The sequence below is a fragment of the Corapipo altera genome, unplaced genomic scaffold, assembly GCF_003945725.1.
Source record: "Corapipo altera isolate COAL_440 unplaced genomic scaffold, ASM394572v1 46, whole genome shotgun sequence".
NCBI lineage: Eukaryota > Metazoa > Chordata > Aves > Passeriformes > Pipridae > Corapipo > Corapipo altera.
The window spans coordinates 7579615-7590206 of NW_020884883.1; the positions used below are offsets into that span (position 1 = coordinate 7579615).

Consider the following 10592-nt stretch of genomic DNA (forward strand, 5'->3'; position numbering starts at 1 on the left):
AGAGCTCAAATCAGTCCAACAGTTTAATTACCTTGGTAGCCTCATCTCCTCAGATGGTAAGATCGACGGAGAGATAGACAACAGGTTAGGAAAGGCATATAGTGCTTTTGGAAAACTCCACAAAAGAGTATGGCGTAATAAACACTTGAAGAAAAACACCAAGATCAGTGTTTACAAAGCCATAGTGTTGTCTACTCTCTTATACGGTTCCGAATCATGGGTCATCTACCGCCGCCACCTGCATCTCCTAGAATGCTTCCATCAATGCTGCCTCCGTACAATCCTAAACATCCACTGGTCAGATTATGTGACCAATACATCTGTACTAGAGCAAGCTGCTGTCACAAGTATTGAGGCCATGTTACTGAGAACGCAGCTGCGATGGGCCGGGCACGTCTCAAGGATGAAGGACCACCACCTCCCTAAGATCCTGCTCTATGGTGAACTTGCCACTGGCTGCCGCATGAGAGGAGCCCCGAAGAAAAGATACAAGGACTCCCTGAAACAACATCTCAGCCTTGGCCATATTGATCACCATAACTGGTCTACTCTGGCCTCAAATCGGGAGGCCTGGAGACACACCATCTATAACGCAGCTGTCTCCTTCGAGAACACACGCAGGATCACTCTCGAGGAAAAAAGGCAATGCAGAAAGAACTGTGCCTTGCAGAATACACCATCTAAGGAGTCTTTCTGTTGTGCCTTTTGCAATCGGATATGTCTGTCACGTATTGGCCTCATAAGCCACCAGCATGCCTGTAGCAAATGTGGATAGTGCCTTCCCAAATCTTCGTTCGTGAAGCCCAGCCATGATGAATGATGATGATATACACTAATATATATGGCCAGTCTTCGTGAACGAAGATTTGGGAAAGGTCTTTACCCTTCGAGCCTGCGCAGTGGATTTTTTAGGTGAGACACAGTGTGTGCTGAGCTGAGCCCACCCTTTAATCCTAAGGTTCATCTGCCGGGGCCGAGCAAGCTTGGACAGTGGCAGTGAGGTCCTCAGGACGTAGGTTTGTTTAGAGTGACCTTCTCTCAGATGGATGGCCTTACAGGGCTGACGAGCTCCATCTGCCCGGGGGAGTTTCCCTGACCGGGAATCGAACCCGGGCCGCAGAAGTGAGAGTGCTGCATCCTAACCACTAGACCACCAGGGGTCCCATATATACACTATATATACATATATATCTTAATATATATAGCATCCACATTCCTACAAGGCTGGTATTTAAGGAACACCTTTGGCACTAGAAGTTTTCACCATTTCTCCTCCTACAGAGGACTAATCAATGCCTTTTCTTGAACTGTAGCCCCCCTCACATGGAGTTGCCAAATTAGGGACCAAATCATAATGAATTTCTGGATGTGCAGGAAGCCACTCTCTTTAGGCAGCTTTTATCTTCCTAAAGAAAAAGCCCCTACTTTCATGAAACAGACAGGAAACAAGAAGGCAAAAAACTAAGTACAAGTTCTGAACTTCAAATTATAGCAAAATACAGAATGAAAGACTTTCAGATGGCAAAGGGAGAAGAGTACTAGGTCATGTGTCTTGTCTGCCTTAATCCATCTGTCCTATTCACTATTTCTACTGTCTTTTACACTGTCCTTGGGCTATGTTTCTATTCTATGGTCATAGGGCCCAAAATACAGGCATCTGATCTGCACCACAGTTTCCAGGCAGGGAAAACATAAATAAATGCAAAACAAATATAAAAATGATGACAGAAAACTCACAGTTGAAGAACAGTCAGTGCACTGCACTCATTTCCAAGTACCTTATGATGATAAAGCTTCAAATACAGTACCAAGAGTTCACTAAGATGTACAAAAAGAGACATATGGAGTAGGAGGCAGAAGAGCAAGGGTCAGTCTAATCTTTGAAACCAGGCTGCCTTTGCTACCATGGAGGGCATATACACTTCTTTGGAGGTGTGTGTTTTGGGGACAGATTTGTATTACTTACGCTGTGTAGGAATGTGATTACTATCTGCTCATATCTATTGAATTTTTCCTCTATGACTTCCTTTACAGATCTGAGATGTAGTTCTTTGGCCAGGAAATTCTGGGACTGCACATAATGCCTTCATCTGGGGTATCTCAAGTATATGGAAAACGAGGCCACAAATTCACACTTTCTCCTAATAAGTGCTGAGTCCTTTAACTTCTCAGGCATAACAGAACTTCAAAGGATATTCTCATTGCTACCAAGTATCAAAAGCAGAAGGAAAATGCAGGGTAAAATTCTATCCTTGAGGTAATCCCTAATCTCACAAAATATCTCAGGGAGTTTTGCTTTTACTTTCAGTGCAAGTAGATCAGGACCCTCTGGTAAGTCATGTGTTTTGTGGATTAAATGTTCACATTTCCAAAGTCACACAGCAAAAGGGAATGATAGTCCTCTCCTACAAATTTCAGATTTACCATTTAATTAATTGACTTTGGCAGTTGGCACACAACCTTTTAAAAAAAACATTCTGAAATGTCAGCCTTGAAGGGGGAGAAAATAATTTGATGAATTTAATCCAAGTGCCAACCAAAGCACAAATGTTCCCTGTGGACCCGTTACAACGCTGGAGTTCACAACTGATTGCTTGGGAATGAGCAAAGTAACGCAGCAAAATATTTACTAGCTAAGTAGATGTAGTATAATATATACATTCTACTTGCCAGATATTTATACCTGTATCCTGTAAAATGCTGAAATCCTCAGACTTGTTAAATTAATTAATTTAATTAAGGTAAACAAATAGAAATACAGGTTGCTGTTTTCCCAAACAACAAGTTTCACAGACTCAGAGTGTTTATTTATTATTTCTTTTTTTGCTGGTTGTTGTTTTACAAATGTGAGAAACCACAAAAAAGAGTTCTACTTACTCTACATACTTGTGTAAATTATGTATAGTTTACTAGATAGTCTTCAGAAGTGAACTTCAGGTACCATCTGTATGGATTTCTGGCACTATTTGTTTGCAATTAACCAGGGCCTTATGTTTTATCCCCTGCAACTTAGAGTCTTAAATCCTGGAGGAGGTAAATTTAGCAGAAAGGAATATTGAATTCAGGATCAGGCTTTCTAATGAGCAAAGCCTATCCCACTACTCCATATTTAAACCATTGTGATTGAGAAAGATTTCTCTTCATAGGTAAAAAATTTCTCCTGGTTAAAAAAAAAAAAGTTTTAATAGCACCTGCAAGTGCAGATTAAACTATTCGCAATGATTCATTAAACTTAATAGTTCTGATACTACACCAGTGAAAAAAAGCTCCACTGATTTCACCAGAACACAAGGACTTAACTGATAACTAAGAGACTGTAGTAATTTACCCCAAGTGGCTCAAGGTGTCCAGTTGCATAATAACCCTTTCATCCTGCAGAGCTTCTCCTGAGGTCAGTGTTTAAAAAGCAGAATCTCTAAGAGAACAGATATTGATGCAGCACTAGAAACTTTACTGATGCTAGAGACCATTTCTTCTTCTCTTCTTTTACCCCATCACACTCATCCCACTCCACCCACAGAAACCGCACATCTTGAAACTTGCAGATGCACTCATCTATCTTCAGAGACACATAGCTTTGGGAGAACACTTGAGCAAAATACAGCAGGTTCAGAAAAATCCCTCTATTCACAAAATCACTTGAATTATCTGTGTGCAGCATCCCATATGAGAAATAGTAGTCAAAGATACAGCAATGAGGCAGAGCTATGAGCCAAGCTGACATTTTCAAGAAAGGAATAGGCAGAAAAATGCAGACAACTGCATCACCTATTAGCTAAATCACTTCTCCACTCCTGAAAATGGAGCTAAACTGAGTAGGCAGCAAATAGTTTGTGACAACATGGCACACCCCAACTCTTCATAGCACTACTTTCACTAACGCTATTTCAGTGTCCTAAATGCTGAGTGATAGGTGCTTTAGCAGCCTTCCCAGAAACACCCACCTGTGATGGTAAGATTGGTAGAAATTACTTGCTGAAAATATAAACATGTTATCCCAGATATTGGTCACATTCTCCTAAACTGAGTGAAATTCTCTGAAACCTGATAGTATACAAGTACTTCTGTGTGTGAGCTCGTATGAAAGCAAGTGAGAGAGTGGGTGGGGAAAATATGTGTGGTATAGAACAAATAAAGCAGAAAACCCCAACCTTATCTCTTGCCATGCACAAGGCAAGTCTATTTGTGTCAGTGCTAGTACTTCTGAAGCAAACAAACAAGACAAGAAGGAGTAAATGACCGTGTTTCCCTCTAGTTTTTTTATCATCCCTGAAATGCTGGTATCAGCACATGAAGGAGAGGGAAGTGGCGAACTGCACAAGCAGGAGAACATGAATAAACATCAACATAAAACAGTGTGCTAAGAAGTGATGAGGATTATTGAAATTTGATCGCCTGGTTAAATTAAATCAGGACAGGGAAAAAAAATGTAGCCAAACCACAAAATCTTCGCCTCATCATTTCATAGAAATAAGTTTTAGCATTTCTTGGTACAAATATACTGGAATTGAGTAAGAAACACAGACAGTCTGAATTCCCCTCTCTCTTCTCAGGTTCATAGCACCAAAAGGCACAATGAGGAAGCTGTGACTGGGACGCAGGGCCCTGCTCTGAGCATCTCCCCACTGTGGTCAGAGCAACTGCCATCAGCTATCACACACATTCACATGTGGGCTTTGCATATCACAGAGATTACAAAACAGAATATCAGAAAGTACTCTTCAACATGAGAACAGTTTTGCTGTGTGAGACCAACCAAGAACCCTTACATTTTTTTTCTCATTTCCAGCAATGGAGTCAAGGAAGAGCAAAAGAACAGGACAAATATATACTCACAGTTTCTTGGTTGGCTCACTCATCTCTTCATGACATGTTGTCAAGGACTTCCTGATAAGAAGATATTTTAATAGTTCTCAATGGCTTTTATTCCACAGACATGTCTAATAGCTTTCTATGCATGTCTAAACTTTTTTTCACTCATGAAGAAATGAGTTGCACTCACTACATACCTGGGATTTGTTTCAAACCTGTCATCCAATTGTTTATATTTGATGCTTACTAGGTCCAGTGTTATGAGAAGTGTTAAACAATCATTCTGTATTCACCTCCTCCCCATCTCTTATCTCAGTCATTCCCATCACTTCCTCCTTTCACACCGAAGACCCACAGCCTATTTTATCACTGCTTGCAGAAGCTGTTCCACACACTTGACCACCTTTCTTACTTCATCTCTATTGAGTTCTGATCGATGTTTTCAGAGAACTCAAATATTTCTTCTGAGTGCTAAGAGCCAGTCCAAAAGCCATTACTGTATATCTAAGGTTAACACCACTTTACACTTCTAACCACTGAATTGTATCTGGCATTTTGTCACACAGTCAGTCAGTATCCTCATATTCCTGTGCAATTCTTCCCAGCCTATATTTTTTTCTAATAGCTTTGTTTTATTTGAAAACTATGTTATTTTCATATTTCTTTTGCCAGATCTTCTGTTAACTGGCCCTTGCTTATACCTTAGAGGGACTTCACTGATTAATTTCTACTGGAAAAGCTGACTGTTTATTCTTATGCTTTTAACTAGTCCTTACAGAGAAGTAGAGAACCAGAAGTTCAGGATCATATTCTGCAGAGCTAGTGGTGCTTCTCCTCATGTCTTAGGTCTCTGAGATGAGCCTAGGCGGCAGCAGCTGTTCAACAGTTATCTGGAATAACTTTTGAAAGTTAAAAACATGAAAGAAACAGATCTGTGATTGCTACCTTCTCTGTATCTTTCTTTTAATTTTGTAGTGAAACACTGAGTCTGTGTTGGTGGGTTGGTGGTTTTTTTCAAGACACTTTCCTTTCTCATATTGCTAACTTCCCAAGACTCTCTTCTTTTAAACGGGATATTTTCTCCCTCCCACATTTGCATGTCTTGTGCCAGAAACAAAAAACAAAAGAGGAAAGGAAACTTGGTCTTTTTTGGGGTAAGGTTTTTCCTTTTGTAACTCAAAACACACATATTGGCAGCCCAGCAGAATTTATATTTTCTTAGGTTTTTTCGATTAGTCTCCAGCAGAAGTTATCAAAATGAAAATTCAGAAGGTCTGGTATGAGGTTATGCATCTCATCATCCATCTCTTAAATATACTAGTATATATTTGTGATAGGCTGTGAAGTGACAATCCAGCAATCCTCCCATTTCCCCCTATGTCCATTGCTGAGTAGTTTTCAACTAATCATCAAGGTAGAGTAACAATCCCTAGGAGCAAGGAGGTCCAGAAGCTATGCCTGATGGTGCCCAAAACTCAGGGTAAAATTAGTCCAGACAGGAGGTCAAGTTTTGAACATATGGTTTCCTTCCACCACATTTCTATCTTAACTATCTCCTTTATATTTTCCTTCCCAATCATTTTCACAAATTAATGGAAAACATAATAAAAAAGCATAACATCACTGGAAAGCTTCTGGATTAGATAGGTGACTATCAGTTCGTCCTTCAAGTGTGTCATGCATGAGATTTATTCATGAATAAGGCTTAATTGGTTGGACTCTGTATTGCTATCACAGCAGCTACATGTGCCTTCAAGATGCTTTTGCCAGATATGTAGTCAAGGAGAGGGGAGAAAAGGGTAGGTGTTGGGCCCCATAGCAAAAGGAATACCTTGTGAAAGGCTATTCCTCTGTGGCAGACACATATTCCTTCCTTCTGCACATAAAATGGACAGAATGGACTGTAAATAGTCTGGAGGGCCTTTCATAAATTTTATTTATGCTGTCCTGTTATTGGTTTCTTAAGTGGTCCCTTTTATAAAGCATTCTTTTAACAGCAAGGACAGTAGTCAGCAGAACAAGCACTTAGCCCCTGCTGCTCTATGGACTTTACTGCCATATCATAATGCTATTGATCTGTAAAATAAAGGCAAACTTTGAAAATAAGTAGTACCACTCGCACTTCACAGTTATTTTTAATGAAACATACTTTTCATACAGCAGTTTAATATCAGTAGGACTAGCTCATAAGGTCAAGCCCTTGTAATAACTATGGAGGATAATGCTGCTGATCTTGACAAATTAGGTAAAGTGTCACAGCATTACTCCTTGTATTAGTTTAGGAGGCAAATAAAACTACTGCAATAGATGGACTTTTAGGACATAATACTAATAACAGTGTTATTATATTTATATAGCTAATACAGTGTTTTGATACGGAGACTTGAATGTACGATTTGGAAATTGGAAGGTACCAACCTCTCTTCCTTTCTCTGCTAGCAATGTTTTATGTGGTCTTGAGGACCCTCTGCCTTTATAATACTATCTTACCTATTCCATAGAGGTGCTGTGAGCATTAGTTAATGAGTGCTAAGTGCTTTGAACACATGAAGTCTTATACATCACAAATATATGTATTATGAAATATAATTATGTAGTTATTGGAAAAGTCCCCGATTGTCTCTTAGAAACTGTCACACTGCACTTACTATACACAGAGAGTGGCACATAATGATGAAGCAGTTAAAATTATACTCTTTCTTCTAGACAGAGCATTTGCATTTTTGGAGAAAATTCTTGTTTCTTTTTAGGGATTGGCATAAGAAGCTTTCAAAAAGGCTAAAAATACCTTTTTATATTTACTAGCTTTCCCTTTCTTTGGGCTAAGCACATAGAGGCACAAAAACAGTTTTGAGAGCTTCTGAATAATGACATTAAGGCTAGAAAACTGCAAATGATAGTATGTTATATGGGTCTATTTTATGCAGTAGAAGGGAACAGTCATTACCAAAGAATTAATAAACTCTGAAATTATAATTGTGTAGATTGCCCTTGGGCACATCTACCCATAGTATATATGACTTCTGCATAAACCCTATAATTCTGGTCAAAGTAGGAGAGCTTTTAGCAAAGATATGTTTTAAAATCTTGAAATTACTTGAAAGTCTTAGCTGCTACAGTCTTACATGTGCTACACCTTGTGTGAACTTGTTCAGATTAAGCATTCAATCATGGGATCTTGCTATGGCTTTTGTCTGCTAAATTAGAGATTCCCCATGCATTGGAAAACTCTTTCTCAACTTGGGAGTTTGAGACCATGATCAAGCCACCTCTTAAACGTCTCTCAGATAATCTAAGTATACTGATCTTCTTTAATTTCTCAATGTCAGGCAGGATTTTCAGGCTTTCAATTGTTCTAGCTCTTCTTTTCTGGAACCTTTTGACTTTGCCTTAATCCTTCAGATGTAAGGATATTCAGCAAAAGGATTCCAGGATTCTGGGATAGAAAATCATGGGAAACACCCATAGCTCTGGAGCATCAATGATGGGAATAGTATTAAAATCAGTGGCCAACAGCTTTTTACATGGCCCCAGCTAAGTAAAGCTCAGAGGCTACTCTTGGAATGAATGCTCTTAGAATTAATTCTCTCTATCCAATGGCTGGGGCTGAGAACAAACCAAAGACCTTCACCACTAGAACTTAGCCATCAGCAGGAGAATTTATATTTTTGCATGTTTGGGTTTTTTTCCAGTCTGAATTAGAATCAAGCACCAGTTAATGGAAAAACACTTTGGTGATGTTGACAGTAGAATGGTATCACACCTAATTTATAGTTGTGTGGCCTAGCCAAAATTTTACAGTTATACTGAATTAAAATTACTACTATGTAGGTAAAAAAAGAGAAGCAAGTTTTGTTGGGAGAGGTTTGTGTACTAGTGATCAAGGGTCCCCTTCCTGGTAGTTCTGCCTTCATGATAGATAAAATACACAAATAGTCATTAATAGGTTAAAAATGGAATGAATAAATGAAATTATTAATAATGTTATTATCCTCATTCTCTCATGTGTAATCTGTAAACTGTTGTCTAGGCTAATTTATCATTTCCCTAATGCATGTTTACTTGTTACTGGAATATGCATATAAATTGCTCCTAGAAGAGAATAATGCATTGGTATAAATAAGGTCACATGATGCTCAACAACAGCAAACTGGGGCTTAGGTTTCTATTCTTTCTCTCTTCTACTTCCTATTCCTCTTTTCAGAGCTCACCTGTGTATGTCCAATCCACCCTCAAAAAGATTTGGTAGTAATTGTGTCTGAATCACACTAATGCTATGCCCCCTGCTCTGAGCGAAGTGTCAGGTGAAAGAAGAGACAGCGAGTGAAGAGACAGGTGAGATGCTGAAAAGAGCCATTAGGTACCAGTCTTTCTGCCTACATTTTGCTGTGCTTAACAACCTATCCTGCTCCCATCCCTGAGAACCAATGCAGAAAACCTGGTCCTCCAGCCCAAATCTTACACAGTAGTATGTGGTCTGCCAATTTAACAAAGTTTTCTGTAAATCCAAACAGTTCTGTAAGCAATAGAGCAATCAGCCAGTAGTTGCAGCCATTTCTCTAAGGGAAGAAATGTAAACAACAACAAGAATAATGCAGGTGTATAGGTCTCCTGCAAAAAAATTATGACCAAAAAAATGTTATGACCATTGCACTGGTGGGCACACTGGGCAGTATGGGGCTCTGCCTGGGGCAACAAATGCTAATTTCAAAATACAGCTGTGCACTGTGTGTCTGAAATACTCATTATTAAAACTGCACACCTACACATGGCTCTAGGACAGAAAGAACCTTCAAGGTCCCACTTCAGGAAAAGCTGGCTTAGGGTCTTGGACAAGGTCAGCCTGCACTCAGACAGCAAAGCCTAAGAGGTTCCTTTTGCTGGGGGAGCACAAATCGACTTTAAAAAAAACGAACTCTAATTTCAGACTGAAACTGTAACACCCATTCTGCTTCTTATGTGTCAGAGACAAAGACAAAGGACAGGAAAAGAAAATTTCTATTCCCTTTGTTTTTAATGTATTTCTGTTTATCGCTTTGTTGTATCATATTGTGAGGCAGCTTCAAAGCTTTGCAGGCAGGCTGAATATTAACCATCCACTGCGATCCACTCAGTCACTCCTGGCACAGGTTAATCCCTGTATCATAGGCTGCCACCAGTTTGCTAAGCAGCTTAAAAGGACATGTTATAACTTTGACAATGACCTGCTAATGGTTTTACATTTCTCAGAAGTATTATGAGCTATCTTTGTCATTTTTATCTTCTAATGAGATCAATAAATTTAGGAAGCAGACATAGATGGTGCAAACTGCAATGCCACAGCCAAGGACGTGGCATGTATAACTGCTAAACTATAAATAATAATTCAGGAGCTATAATCAAACCTTGACTTTTACAGTGGAAAATCGAGTTGCAAGTGCCTTAGCATTAAAAAAATCTTCCCATTTGTTAGGAAAAGTGTAACCCTTGATTTCTTCTTTCATATCACACCACACCAATCTCTTAATGAAAAGTTTCACACTGAGAAGTATGTTTCACGTTTCACTCACTGATTTTTTTCTTTTCCAGTGGGAAATTACAGTTTTTGATGTTTTAACCCTCTCGCTCAGTCTACGGTGCCTCTACATGAAATAAGCATGTCAGGTTAAAACTTTTGCATAGCTGCACAGCACATCTTACTGTTTTTTAAACACATATCATTAGTTCTCCCTTCTCCCTTCCAAACAACTATGAAAAGTCCTAGGCTTTAAAAAAGTAGAGATCACAGGCTGCTTCCAGTG

At 39.2% G+C, this 10592-nt stretch overlaps 1 non-coding gene across 1 annotated transcript; it reads right to left on the reverse strand.

Annotated features, from left to right (window-relative positions):
- Window positions 1–1088: 1088 nt before the first annotated feature.
- On the reverse strand, window positions 1089–1160 carry TRNAE-CUC. Its single transcript has one exon. It is a non-coding gene; the product is annotated as a tRNA-Glu (tRNA).
- Window positions 1161–10592: the final 9432 nt, after the last annotated feature.